Source organism: Tachypleus tridentatus, chromosome 2 (genome assembly GCF_004210375.1).
Source record: "Tachypleus tridentatus isolate NWPU-2018 chromosome 2, ASM421037v1, whole genome shotgun sequence".
In the NCBI taxonomy this organism is placed as follows: Eukaryota; Metazoa; Arthropoda; class Merostomata; order Xiphosura; family Limulidae; genus Tachypleus; species Tachypleus tridentatus.
This window is the reverse complement of record NC_134826.1, coordinates 73,777,654-73,793,514: the sequence shown is the minus strand read 5'-3', so window position 1 is coordinate 73,793,514 and position 15,861 is coordinate 73,777,654. Positions and strand designations below refer to the sequence as shown.

The window sequence follows — 15,861 nt, the reverse complement described above, 5'->3', positions numbered from 1 at the left end:
TGAAGATAGCCGGAAATTTAAAGTATTTCGTCCCTCTAAATAACACACTGTGTCGCGGGTTTCAAGTTTGGTTTTCCGGCCGCATAACACAACCATGTCTCTTAATCACTCGGGTTTACGTTGAGAAAATATTCATTCAGTTACTATAGAGTTGTCATGGAGATAAGTAATTATGTTGTAAAAGCATGTATAATTTAGTTCGTTTCTTTTTAAAAGCCTACATATATGTGTCGCTAAAAATACACGGTTTGTCGTAACGCCAAGAAATAAATTTTGTTTTAGGCTATAAAAGCAAAAGATTTTTAGATACGTATATGTTTAACAAAGATTTTTAAATCGCTTAATTATTCGCTCACATTTTCTTAAGATGGAAACAAAACGATCAAATATTTATACCAAATTTAAATAAACATGTTATACAGGGTGTCCCAAAATAACGTTTACACTCTTTGACTGTGTATAGCTAATAAACCGTTTCTTTTGTTTCAAATTTGACTTGTGTCCAAGGATGGCAGATAATCAGCTTACAATCGAGCACAAAATATTCATTCTCAAAACTTTTTGGAAAGTCGAAAACAAAGCTGAAGTGCAAAGACGTTTTACAAGAAAGTTCCATATGGATGCGCAATCTCGTCCCAGCATTTCACGCATCATCGCCAAGTTTGATGAATACGGAACTCTCTACCATATGAGAAAGGGTCGCTCCGGTCGAAAAAGACCATCAACAAGTCCAACAAGAGAGCAAGAGGTCATTGATAATGTTCTGAATTCTCCAATAAAATCAGTGCGCCAATTGTCTCGTGAAACAGGTATCTCTAAATCCAGCGTTCATCGCATTTTGAAGCGTTCCCAATTCAAAAGTTTCATTCCATCGCTTGTTCACGCTCTGAATGAAGATGACCCTGATCGAAGGGTTGAGTTTTCTGAATGGTATCTTGCTAGATGTGCAGGCGATGATGAATTTCCACTCAAAATTGTTTGGAGTGACGAAGCAACGTTTAAGCTGAATAGCTCAATAAATCGACACAACTGCACCCACTGGGCAACAGAAAATCCACATGTTACAGAGGAACATCACTTGAATTTGCCTGGAGTGACTGTGTGGTGTGGTCTGTCCGCTAGGGGACTCATCGGACCATTCTTTTTCCAAGACACCGTAACAGGATTGAATTATCTCAACATGCTACAAGAGTTTGCCATGCCACGCATCCAAGAACAATTTGGAGAAGAAAAGTGTTTCTTCCAGCAGGATGGCGCTCCTCCCCACTTCCATCGCGACGTGAGAGCTTATCTGGATGCATCTATGCCAGACAGATGGATTGGACGAAGAGGAAGTGTAGAATTTCCTACTATTGGGTTGAGGAATAATTCGTGAGAGTTTTTTCAAGTTAAAAAATATATTCATAAATGAAACGCTTTCGCAAAATATTTCATGTCATTTGGTAGATAATTTTTTGCTCTAATAGATGGTGTGTTTGATTTTCATATGTCTTTAATTTTTGCTTTCATTTTCAGCTCATTAAATGGAATGTTAAGTGGACAAAATCGAGCATTTTCGACACCATCTGCTTTTCGCATTTAATATCTTGCAATTTCGTTTAAAACAATGCATACTATATACCTAGGTATTACATGAAATAAAGTATCATAATAAATGTTTTGGGTGTAATGTGTTCATGCATTGAAGTATTGTATAGTCTTGCATGTAATGCTTGAATGAAATTATTTAAAAACCTAATAGATCACCAGATTTGACACCCATGGATTTCTTTTTGTGGGGGTTTCTGAAAGACAAAGTTTACAGCATAAAAAGGGCAACAATTGACGAATTAATTAAGAGTTGCAATTGAAGAACAATGTGCTTTAATACCAGATGAGATGGTGTTTGATGTGTGCACTTCCATTTCTTCCCGTTATGAGATGTGTCTGGAGCAGAACGGATTTCAGTTTGAACACCTGAAGTGAAGCAAGCAAATTGTGACATTTTACAATTCCAACCAAGGAGAGTTTTCCTTGGGAATAATTTTATTTGTTATTTTTTTCTTGATTTCAGTATTAAATATTTAAATAGATCCTTTGGCTATCATATGTATCTTATTTCATTGTTAAAATCAATAAACAAGGCAAGTTATAATGATCCAAAGAGTGTAAACGTTATTTTGGGACACCCTGTATATTAAACTTTCAGTGAAAACCGAAATTCAACAAAAGCAAGGAACATAATTCGTATGATAACGTTAAACAAACAGACGGATATGGTTTATAAAACTACAGTTTCGTTATATATTAACCTCAGGTTCACAACAATAAAGTTAAAGGCTTAAAAGAAAACCTCTAACAATGTTCTAAATAAAAAACACAGTAACAGTTTCACGATCTTCTCACGGTTTGGTTAGTTCCAAGTTAAACACAAAGCTATACTACGGGCTATCTGTGTTCTGCCCACCACGGTTTTTAACGTCGGAAGTCTACTGTGTCACTTGAGGGCATCACCTTTCGAGCACAAACATCGCATTGTATCTACTCTGTATGTGATGTAATAAGCAATAAACACGTGCTGGAGGAGGGGGAGATAAAACTATTACAAAAGTTTGACAAGTTCTTAGTTGAGCTAAAACAAATGCCTTAGTTTCCACTTTTGCGTGTGTGGGGGAGGGAAGAGTGGTACAATACCAGCTTGGAGATGACGTTCCACGTGAGTGTGTTATAAGAGTGTCAGTCGCATCCCATGTGGCAATAGTAGTTAAAAAAATTGGTGGTGGGTGCAATTGAATAACTTCTAGTACATCAACGTTGGAGACGGCTAACATATATCAAATGAAGTAACAGCTTTTGGTGACATATCGGAGAAGCGAAGGGATTGAACTTCATTGTATGGTCTCTTGGTCACAAGCTGACAGAAAATTAATACTATTCATGTGTGTTCTTCCTTTCAAACAGTATTTAAAAACTGGTCCATCTTGACACTGATGGAAGGAGTATATTATAATATTAAAGAGTATATTAGGCATGAAGATTTACAATTTACGTCATCTAATAATATTTCTAGGCATGTGATAAAATACTACAGATTTTAGAACAATCATGGGTTCATCACACAAGTTCGTGTCTACAGTTAACTGAAAGATAACCTATTTAGAAGTTGCAATTCAAACCTCAAACTTCACTCACACCCCATTTTTTAGGTGTGGAGCTTATAGGCTTACAACACCAAAGTCCAGGGTTCGATTCCCCACTCTGCAGATGTGCCGGTAGCCAATTGTTTAGCCCTGCGCTGAAGTAACCTCTTAAAAGCTTACCGTGACTACCTTACCTGTACTAAATGTACAGGTGAAACCCAATCAGTTATTAGATTCACCATCGGTCATCGAGTTGAACTGGCGCCATTAGTAACCCTTTACAATGTGACGGTTAATCTCACTCTTCGTTGGTAAAAGAGTAGCCCAAGAGTTGGCGGTGAGTGGTGATGACTAGCTGCCTTCCCTCTATTCTTACACTGTTAAATTAGGGACGGCTAGCGCAGATAGCCCTAGAGTAGCTTTGCGCGAAATTCAAACAAACCAAACCAAAATTAGTAGCCCTTATCATAGCCAATTGAAAATACGATATTCGACTTCACATTGGTGGAGTGTCTACCATACATATAGTGTTTTCAATTGTCTTGGAATGGCTGATTTTCGGGTAAAGCAAACTTAAAAAAATCATATCTTACAGTTTCAAAGCAGTTTAAGTATATAGGCTCATCTCAGAAGTTTGGAGCCCCTTACAAAGTCTGAAGCCCCCTACACGTTCGCCTGATAGTTACTGCATAAGATACATATATCACAGCATTATCTATTGTAAATTTAAGGTGACAAATAGAACTTATTTGTAATGGATTCTTCAATTAAAGCTTCATAAAGCTTATCTTAAATTCATTATTGTTTTATAGTGTTGAGTTAAAAACTTTAATATCCGAAGCTAACAGTGCAGATGTATCATTTACATTGATACAAAACAAATAAATCCACCCAATTACAGTCTTAATTTAGCTTTTTATACTTTTACGTGTGTGCGCGCGCGCGCTAGGGGACGTGAGAGACAGAGCTGTGAAAACCCACAAAAAGAGAAATGTGTAGAAAACATCCATACATACACTGTGCGAAGCCGCACCGAGTGATTTGTACAGAATTTAAAAACAAAAGTTCAATGGGAAAAAACAAACAACAATTAGCACTCCAAGTTATATTTCACTGCTATACAAGTTTTCTTGGATAATACACTGGACAAATGGAGTTTCTGTTCTACAAAATGTCCTTTATTAGACAGCCAACACACTTAACTTTTATACATTTAAAACCCCCTTTTCCAGACAGAACTTTAATTAGGTTTCCCGTAGAAGACACTGAAATTTAATTAATCTGGCATCCAAGCTGAAAAATGTATCCAATAAAACCTAGAAATAGTGAATGTGCGTCATGCAACGGATATATCTAGATTTAATGAAAATAAAATTATCTGAAAGGAAAAGATTTTAACAGTTGTCCACGTGAAACAGGTCGGGGACGAAAATATCTTAAAAGCTTTCTAAAAGCTTCATTTCCATTTGAGTAGCGTTGTCAAATGAAACACGTTTCAGAATTAATGGGAAAGGACATAGAATACGATGACTTGAAGAATGCTACGCAGTGTACGATATAAAAGGACGAAGAATAAACTTTTCTTGAAAATTAAGTTTGGCCATCGTGGTAGCGAGATGTTAAAATGTGCCTTACTAGCCATATATATTAAATATACGTGGCACTATTGGTAGCCGAGCTACATGAAAGGCCTTCAAGCGCTTTAGCCAACTAAGTGTACGTCGTTTCAAATCACATTTGTAAATTCTTTTCAGTGAAAGAATCTTCTCAGCAGGACTCTTGTTTTGTTTTTAGCACAAGACAACACAATAAACAAATTGCGCCGTGTCCACTGGAGAAATCGAGCAATAAGATTTATGATTCCAATAGGATGATTTAATATTTAATGTTCTATACTGGCCAATTGTTGGAAAATGTTAAATAGATTTACATTTACTAGAACTAATGACTGAATATGCATTCACGTTATATATCACATTTATATCATTCATATCCCTGGAAAATATATTTCAAACTTTACCTTTAAAAGTTGAATAGTCAATTCAGAAAACATCATGGGAATCTAAGGCCGGCAAGGTCAGGTGGATTAAGGCGTTCGACTCGTAATCTGAGAGTCGCGGGTTCGAATACCCGTCGCACCAAACATGCTCGCCCTTTCAGTAGTGGGAGGGTTATAAAGATACGGTCAATTCCACTATTCGTTGGAAAAAGAGTAGCCCCAGAGTTGGCGGTGTGTGGTGATGACTAGCTGTCTTCCTTCTAGTCTTACACTGTTAAATTAGGGGTGGCTTGCGCAGATAGCCCTCGTTTAGCTTTGCGCGAAATTCAGAAAAACAAATAAACCTATGGGAACCCATTTTTGCTTTTGTTGCAAACGTATTGCTGCATAACCTTTAAATACATTCATCGAGTAGGATTAGCTGTAGGAAAATGATGACGTTTCCTGCCTCTAGTACAAGTTTCCAATATCTGGTTTTAAAAAAATGACAACTTAAAATGTTCAATCCACAGACAGTAGAGCAAATCATATTTAGCTTTGTAGTCACACTTGTATAAGTATATAGATGGAGGAAAAAACAAGACATTTTGCTGTGGTGACGTATCTAACACCACAGAACCAGTTTTTCAGTTTGTCTCACAAGAAAACCACAAAAATCTATTGTTAACACGTGTTCAAATACACAGAATCAACACAAATAGATCTTCGGGACACGCATGTTGTAGAACGTAAACTCGTTTGGCGAACTGAGAATTGTTTTTTTAAAACAACCTGACGGAGGAACAAACACTGCCATCCGTATTTCGTCCCGTTCAGACAGCATTGCCAGTTTAATATAAAACTAAGCTTAAGAAATGTTCATACGGTATAGTTTTCAATATCGTTTTAGTAAGAAGATACCTGAAGTAATATAAAACTTGAAAGGAAAGTTATGTTAAAGACAAACGAAGCTGGAAATGATCAAAAACTACGTTTAATACCCTTACCTTAGAGTAAAGAACGTTATAAACTTTTAGTGCCTTCGTGGCTAGCTATCAGTGAAACGCTAAGAGCGAGGCGCTTAATGTCGATAACGTAAGGACACGTCATCCTATAGTGCATACAAAAAAAAATAAAGTACTAGTCTGACTTAATGTGACTGATAGGCTCTCTCGACCCTCCTACAATATAGTCGCAATTAGGTTTTCAATAATTTGTTTAAAGACAGGGGAGAAGCTTGATTGTAAAAATAAGCCGGCTTGATTGGAGTCTCTAATTCACGTCAGATATAATAAAAGATCTAGTCATCCCAATATATCTCACTGTATCGGTTTACTTTAGTTTTTCACATGACCGTATAATTCGTTTTCCGCTCGCTAAGCACCTTTATTGAAAAGGTCGTAGATAAATGTTTTTGGAATTTTGCACAAAGCTACTCGAGGGCTATCTGTGCTAGCCGTCCCTAATTTAGCAGTGTAAGACTAGAGGGAAGGCAGCTAGTCATCACCACCCACCGCCAACTCTTGGGCTACTCTTTTACCAACGAATAGTGGGATTGACCGTAACATTATACACCCCCACGGCTGGGAGGGCGAGGATGTTTAGCGCGACGCGGGCGCGAACACGCGACCCTCGGATTACGAGTCGCACGCCTTACGCGCTTGGCTATGCCAGGCCGGTCGTAGATAAAGGAGTTTGAGATCAACTACAGAACGTAGACGTGCACTACTCACTGTTTTGGTATTTCATACATGAAACATTCCCCGTCTGATACTCAAGATTCAAAGTCTTCAAGTAAGACATGGTTGTCTAAATAATGTAGAACTAGTTCAAACATCGGAAGGATCGCTGTTACAAAAATGCAATAAAAAATACCATAAGAGTCACGTGCACCATTGCCAGTAAAATACTGTTTGTTTTCTTAGTAAAGAAAGAAAGTTTAATCACGTGAAAAAGAATGTATATTATATTTACAGATTAATTTGAATAACAGGCCCAGCACGGCCACATGGTTAGGGTGCTGAACTCCTAATCTAAGGGGTCACTGGTTCAAATCCCCGCCACACCAAAAATGTTCACCCTTTCAGCCGTGGGTGTGTTAAAATGCGACGGTAAGTCCCACCATTCGTTGGTAAAAGAGTATCCCAAGAGTTGGCAAGGGTGGTGATGATTAGACTTTTTCTCTCGTTTTACACTGCTAAACTATGGATGGCTAGCCCTGGTGCAGCTTTGTGCGAAATGACAGAAAAACAACAAACGTTAAACAAGTTAAGAATTATTTTCCTTTGTGATGAAATTCTCAACTTAAACAAGCAAATACATTAATTTTACTTTTCAAAAAACTACTGAACAAACACAGTGGACATTATATAAACAAAATAAATATATTTCAAATTCACTTAACGTTACAAATCCTCAGAACGAATTAGTCAATTTACCAAAAAGGTTACATCAGTATACAGTCAACTAAAAGGGGAAAGGAGGGGGGGGTGTTAAAAAAGAAGAATTATATTAAAATTTTCAGGTTATAATTAATATACATAATGTTCATATTACTGACTAGTTAATCGTAAAGCTCATATAATGAATCGTTTTAAGCTTAATTTTAGACTTACATATTATCATTGTGACCGCAAAGAACCGTTAAAAACAAACTGGGTGAAATCATTCTCTGTAAAACATACAGGTGGCGCCAAGTTAGTAAATTATTGGGATTAACTTCAATGTTACCTATATTTTTGCTTATGTTTTCCGAGATTAGTACGTCACTAGATGTCCAGCAATCTACAAATTCGTAGATAAACAAGTAACTTCGTTACATAAGTAGTTTAAAAAAAAAAGTTTAAGTTGATAACGTTGTTCCCATTAGTAATTCTAGAATTAAAATTCAAGTCAACATATCTGGGCCTAATGATAGTCCAAAAACATAGGAGTATCAAACGTTCGTAGAACAACCACAAAGCTGTTAATATCAAAGTACGCCATAAAAAAACACAAAATTTATTTTGTTTACAAGATATAAAACCACTATTTCTGCTAAATCCAGAGTTTAGGATAGCTGAAATTATTTTCTTCATCTGACTCGCTTTTTATTGCACCTTCGTTATATTCATGTTTCTATGCACAATAATTAAGATTTTTATCCCCCTTACAGTTTGATAGTTTCCTACTTTATGAAAAGTATAAACACATGAAAAATCAATATATAAAAACACGACTTTAAGCTGTGTCACGATATAAAAAGACAATTCAGTGTTGATATTATTAATTATTTTATTTTGTGAATGAATACTTTATGATTGTGTAGTTTTGTTTATTATAAGAGTTAAAAGCAGACGATTACTGGTAGTTGCATTTGTAAGTCATTGATGTAGAGAAGATAGCAAACAGACGATTTAGTAATAAGCATAAATAGTGCTAGAGGAACGGGAAGCAGCAGACAGACGAAGACAGTAGAATAGGATAAAGTCACGACTAAGGAAATGTTCGGCGTGAAGTTAACTTGGATAATAGTGATAGTCCTAGCGTTTAATATGTCAGAGTAAGGCTAACAGTAAAATATGAAGAATAATTCATTTCGTTAAAGCGTCGTTCTGCAGTAATTGCATCAGTTTGTGTGCACTTTGACCAAAGGAGCAGAAGATATTTTGAAGAAAGAAGACCAAACGACTGTTGGAAGAGTAGTATAAGACTGCAGTAACTCGCGCCAAAACTTCAATAGAATTATACACAAAATACTAGTCCTATAAAAATAAAGTCAGGTAGACCTGTCAACTGCAATTCTAAAGTAACTGAATAAACCTAAGTGGACTATTAATAAGATAGAGAAAGATATATAGTTTTCTTTTGAATTTAATTACCGATACAGTACATTTTACAGCCAGTAAGATTAGTTTTTAGAACAGATACAACATTTAGGTAAACCTGAAAGGTCATACCTATTCTAAAAAATCTTATTGTAAAAAAACTATATATATTGTTAACAAAAATAGAACCATATAGTATTTATGATATCTACGTTCTCTATATCGTAAATAATTTGTTGTGGTACATTTAACTAATTTGAATTTATTATATAAACCATCCGAAGCTTTGTACTGTCAGTTTCGGTTTGTGTCTTAATGAACGTTACTGAAGAAGCTACAATGCGAAACCGAGTGCTTAATTAATTGTTTTGTTTTGTTTGTTTGTTTGGAAATTTCGCACAAAGCTACTCGAGGGCTATCTGTGCTAGCCGTCCCTAATTTAGCAGTGTAAGACTAGAGGGAAGGCAGCTAGTCATCACCACCCACCGCCAACTCTTGGGCTACTCTTTACCAACGAATAGTGGGATTGACCGTCACATTATACACCCCCACGGCTGGGAGGGCACGCATGTTTAGCGCGACCCGGGCGCGAACCCGCGACACTCGGATTACGAGTCGCACGCCTTACGCGCTAGGCCATGCCGGGCGCTTAATTAATTGAAACCAACATTTTGGTGTTATAAACAGGCCATTATTTATTGTATCAATACATGTATAATGTTATATTTATTGTATCAATATATGTATAATGTTATATTACGGATATGACCCGATTACATTTTTAAGTATATTTGCAATCATTCCATAGACCTATTACTACCTGTAGTTAAAATTTTCTAACTTTTTGTAAAATGTAATTTTGTACATTATTATTATTAAAGAAAGAAAATGAGAAAGTTAAATAAACATGAGAACTCCAATAAGTACAAGAGACAAATGTAAAACTATGTACGTCACAAGCAAACTTTCGGAATATAGGTCTTTCTCTCTTTGACAAGTCACTGCGTTCCACGAAGGATCGTTAGATTTGTTTGTTTGTTTTAGAATTTCGCACAAAGCTACTCGAGGGCTATCTCTGCTAGCCGTCCCTAATTTAGAAGTGTAAGACTAGAGGGAAGGCAGCTAGTCATCACCACCCACCGCTAACTCTTGGGCTACTCTTTTACCAACGAATAGTGGGATTGACCGTCACATTATAACGCCCCCACGGCTGGGAGGGCGAGCATGTTTAGCGCGACGCGGGCGCGAACCCGCGACCCTCGGATTACGAGTCGCACGCCTTACGCGCTAGGCCATGCCGGGCCAGGATCGTTAGAGAGAGTAAAGAAACGAACTTAAAGGTCTGTCAAGCATAGTTTTACAAACGTATGTTTTGGATAGAAGCTAATAATAAGCAAAACTAAAAACAAATTTTACGCTAGTACTAATAACGAATTTTGGACGTTAATTAGCTAGTTATGTTTAGTTGTTGTTTTTTTTAAATAGAAAAGTTAATTATAAAATTAACTCAGTAACGCATAACTCCCAATATGAAATCTCAGACAAACAATTCTTTATTGGTATTAAGCTTGTATTCGAGTTTTTTTGGTTTTTTTATAAAACAGTATTCTTTACGAAACTTTTTATTTCTACGTCTTTTTTGAAAGTTTTTTCATACGTAACTAAACACGAGATATTTTATAATATTATTTAAAACAACGCGTCTCGAAAGATATGGTAAGGAAACATCAAATAACTTCTTTAAAAAAAATTACAATCCTCAAGCTATCCAAATAAACGTTTACAATTTATCTAACCTTACATTCCTTATATTAAAGTGAACTTTACATTTTAGGTGGAAAAACCTTCACTATCTCAAGTTTATCTAGCTAAACGTAAAGCTTCTACTTACGTCTTCTGCCGAACAGTGCCGATTAGTAGTTAAGAAAAGAATGTAGAATACACAATTACACCTTTCGTGTCCATGTGTAACAGGCTATCGAAGTAACTTCAGTTCTTGGTTGGCTACTAATCTTTCTACGAACAAATTTGTCAATCTTCTACGTTTGAAAACAATACGCCGAGTAAATAGTTTTATCTTCCACGACTTTTTAACGTCACAGAACCGAATAAAAGCTGTTTATCGATCACGAAAAGAACCGTTTAACCACTTCGTTTGTTACTCTATAATTAGTGGAAAACAACCTATTACCGACGCTCTCTGATCACAGCAACACATTTGTTATTCACAAATTAGAAACTGTTGTCGCATCAACATGTTAGCAATATTATTATGTTAGATTACCAAACTGGAAGCATCGGAATTACTCTTTACTAAAGATGTTGCCAAAATAGATAAACCAAGTACAACATCACCATTCGCATCAATCACAAACTCGAACTAATTTATTTGAAATATTTCTTCGCAATATATCTAGCCTACCAGTGGCAGTTGCTCCTATATCGCGCATGCGCAAGAGTTACATTCCCCAATCTACTTTACGGTAACCCTAACAACCTACTGAATAGCAGACGACACGCGTGCGGATCACGGGCAGTCCATTATATCAGAGGGATAGGATATAAAAGGCGTGATATATTTGTTGTTACAAAGACAGCATTTAAAGTCATGTTTTTGTTGCATCTTGAATATCAGATGACGTTAATACTATCCACTAATGTATTAACATATAAGCACCTATGTACCTCTACTCGTAAACGAAATGACACAAGGCTATACCAATAATTGTCTCTTTAGATTCCCCTTTTCAGCTTCGCGAGTTCCTTTAGGATCGTTGGCCACTAGAAAAGAAGGCGGCAGGTTCTGCAAGGAGAAAGAGCGTTGGAATGCTCTTTAATGGTTAAATCATAATATTAGACTTGTATTTGTTACTTTAAATGTCGACATTGCAAGTATCTAAGTGCGTCGTGTTTATTCTTGCTCACTGTTACAATACGACGTGGTGTGAGTCACTCTATTGGATCATTATTTATTACTGGCTCAATTAGAGAAAAGGATTATAAGTTCATTCTAAGTATTGTTGATTTGAAAATGTAGTGTGTTTACATAGATTACCCGTAGGTGTTCCTATCAAAATTAAAACTTGATTGTTTGTGCTCATTTTATTTTAATTTTGCTCAAAGCTACACGAGGACAAATACATGTGCCCGTCAAAGGTCAGTTGCAAACTCTCTTTTTGTTAACCTGAAGATGACCTAGGAAGGTCGAAACGTTTATTAGCTTTATTAGTGAAAGTGTTAATACCCATACCAGCCGTTCTGAGATATATTTTTATTTCAAGTGAGTTTCTCGTCATCACGAAGGACTATCTGTGCTATTTGTCGCTAATTTAGTAATAACATACTAGAGGAAAGGCAGCTATTCATCACCACCCACCGCCAACTCTTGAGCTACTCTTTTACCAACGAGTAATGAGATTGACCGTCACATTATAATGAGCACACGGTTTAAAGGGTGATCCTGTTTGATGAGATGGGGATTCGAACCTGCAGATTGCGAGTCGAGTGCCCTAACCATTAATATTACTTTAAAATGTTGTATACATACACATGATTTACTATTAAAAGTATGATATCACGAATAACTAACACTATTACCGTTTTTACAGAAACGAGTCGCGAACTGTTACTTGAAAAAACGTTTTCTGGGAGTTTTCACATTTACGCTAACTTCCTACAGTGGGGACCAGTCTTGGTACTGGTCAAACTTTAAACAGCTGTTGCGTTTGATTTTATAAATATTTACTAATATTTAACTTTGGTCAGTGGTTCAATATTAGGGGCGTTTAGTCCATGTGTGCGTAAGTTGCTGTTCAGGTTTGCCCCCCGCTAGTACAGCGGTAAGTCTAGAGATTTACAACGCTAAAATGAGGAGTTTGATTTCTCTCGCTGGACTCAGCAGATAACCCGATGTGGTTTTGCTAAAAGAAAATCCAAACTGTTCAGGTTTAAAGTATTATTAAATATCAGTTCCAGTTTGTTCCTTAAACAATTATTTTAAAATATTTATAATTCTAATAAAGTGACTGCTCGCTGCTAGCATATTTTTCTCGGGTATTTACTCTTGGGCTAAGTCAACTTCGTACTTAACTTGTGAAGTTTCGACAACTAAAGATGAAACTTTTAAACTGACCACTATAAAAACCCTTTTAAGGTTTTATTGCACTCATTACTGTTTTAATAAGTACACGTCCCCTTATTTTTTCTTCTGGTATATCTTGTTTTGATATTGTATATGATACAACACTGAGAAATGATATATTCATATTGGAGCCTAGCCCTCTGCCGGAAATGGCGGGTTGTGGCAACAACCTATAAATTTCTTTCTGATGTTCGACGTGTCAAAAAAAAGTTAAGTCTAACTAGGTTTTCGAAATAAATCGTTCTGTTAGAGATTCCTGACAAGCGTGTTGCTAGTGTATTAGCAATGCATCATCATCCTTTAACATCTGTCTCAGGACATCCCGTGTGGACCCCGACAAGGGGTGAAAAATATAAAAATAGAATCCTAATTAACGAACCGATATTCATCCAAGTACATTAGACGTCGAAAATATTCAAACTGCTTTACTGTCACTAAAACTGACAGTCACGCAGACGTCTACAGCTCACAGCAAGTTATATTTACAAAACTGCCAATCTCAATGCACCTAAGATGTGGTGGATATTGGGTTGCATGACTGGAACACAGGCAAATGTCACGACTTAATTATTGGTACTATCGACTAAACTCATTATGTTTTAAATATCTTGAATTTAGTTATTAGAATTTCAAGAAAACAAAAGTTAAGAATTTTATTTGAAAAAACAATATTTACAGCTGACCAAATATTTCAAAAAATATAGTTGAAGAGGCCAGCAAAGAAGTAAATAAATCGAGTTTTCTTTAAGCCTGTTTAAACGAAAGGGTGATAATAACAAAACGCGTCAGTTGCGTCTTGGGCCCAGCATGGCAAGATGGCTAGGGTACTTGACTCGTAATTGGAGAGTTGCGGGTTCGAATCACCGTCACGCCAAATATTTTTGCCTTTTCAACTATGAGGACGTTGTAATTATTCGTTCAATTCCGTTATTCGTTGATAAAAAAGTAGCCCAAGAGTTGGCGGTGGGTGGTAAGTGCCTTACACTTCTAAATTAGGTAAGGTTAGCGCAAATAGCCCTCATGTAGCTTTGTATGAATTTAAAAGAAACAAACCCTCAAGTCTTCCTACTTAAAAATAATAATAAAAACATAGTAGATTAAAAACTATCAACATCTCATGCTTTCCACCTCTTAATTTCGGGATTATGTATAACTTTCTAGCTTTATTTTATTTTTGTCTATTGTTTTTCTTGATAAAATTATTAGTAGTCTTAACTTAATGAATAGACAAGAATGTAAAAATGAGTTGTGACAAATCGTTGGTTTGTCTGTTATACTAACTTGTTTATATTACATTCGAAATAAATATAAGGCACAGTCTACGATTCGATTTACCACTTTTCACTGAGTTAAACCGGTTTTGAGGGATTGTACCCATCATCAATAATTCTCAATTAGGGCAAATCGAAGAGCACGTTCAGGCTTCATAACGTGGTAAATTATAGTCATGATGTTTTGGTTGTTTTCTAGTCACCGCGATGAAAACTTATACTTAAATAGGTTTTAAAGCATATCTAGTTCTGACGCTACTAATTTATTATTATTCAACAGACACGCAGGTTAAGATACTATAAGGAGATGTGAAGTTTGATTTATCATTCAATTCACAGCTTGTCATTGCGTGGTACCGATGACAGGGACATGTGTTAAACCGTTAAGTGAACTGCTGTTGTTTTGTTGTTTTGAATTAAGCACAAAGCTACACAATGGGCTCTGGGTATTGAAACCCGGATTTTAGCGTTGTAAGTCCGCAGACATACCGCTGAGCCACTGGGGGGCTATTGAGTGAACTACAATGAAAAAAACATACTTGTTAGTGTATATCTGTCAGTTTAAATTAAATTAATTTTTTTAAATGTTATTTTTAGTTTATTTAATATACATAAATACCGTTACTTTTCCCCCATATGTTTATTTCACTACGTTAGGCCTAAGCTTATTTTATCAGTTTTGTTGCCATGTAACGTAGTTATCCTTTAAAAAAAACAACAATACGCCGTCAATGTTTTTTTTGTAAGACTGATTGTTTTATTTGGGAGGGGCATAAGATGAGAAAAAAGTTAACACTAACATGTTAGTGAGACTCAGTTTGTAGAGAATTTAAAATCCTTAAAAGACTATATGTCAGACGGGGTGAGGTGGGGGACTGCTCGAAGGGTAGATCTCTTCAGTGCCGGGTCTGTCGTCTCCGCCACCCCAATGAACACGCCCTCTGTACCCAAACACATAAATCCTAAGATAATAACTAGATATGTATCTATGTATCAATGAAGCAGATTCAAAAAGAAGTCGCTTGTTAGTTTTCAAATGCTGACATAAAGGTGTGGCATTTCCATGTTTTCCTGTATAATTTTGCCTTGTCATCACGTAAAGTAATCCTTTAACCAGGTGTACCTTCACAAATAAGGACTGGTTTCTTACAACTCACTGCCACATTGAATTAGCCAATTAGCTCATAAATCAGACAGTCGAGGAAATATCTACTTTTTATTGCTCCGTTACAAAGACTTTCGTAGCACTTTTGCGTATTCCCAGGCTTTATCATCGATGAGGCACGCGCCGTCAGCTACTAGAGTCCTTAGTACAAATGGCGTAACGACAGCGAAATGAGCCTTAAACACGAGGAACAACTGATTCATGCGTAGTCATACAAAAGTATTATAAGAAAGGTTCCCGAGTGGTGTATCAGTAGGTCCTTCATAGAATCGATCTGAGATATGTTGCAGTAAACGTACAGAATACTAGGCCTTAGTCGTTTCGAATCTCTTATGTTACTCGCAAGTAACTATAAAAAGTTTATTTACGTCAATCTTTATG

General features: G+C 36.3%; 1 protein-coding gene across 6 annotated transcripts in view; it reads right to left on the bottom strand.

Annotated features, from left to right (window-relative positions):
• LOC143244235 (plexin-B-like) overlaps window positions 1–15,861 on the bottom strand; it is a 170,989-nt gene that overhangs the window by 150,697 nt on the left and 4,431 nt on the right. For 3 of the 6 annotated variants that reach the window (XM_076488531.1, XM_076488535.1, XM_076488536.1), the window contains exon 1: window positions 10,795–11,289. The exons of 2 other annotated variants lie outside the window; for them this stretch is intronic. The gene's annotated coding sequence lies outside the window, so the exon portion shown is untranslated. Of the gene's footprint in view, window positions 1–6,830; window positions 6,946–10,794; window positions 11,290–15,861 lie in introns of those variants that run through there. One more of the 6 variants, XM_076488532.1, reaches the window with a different exon arrangement.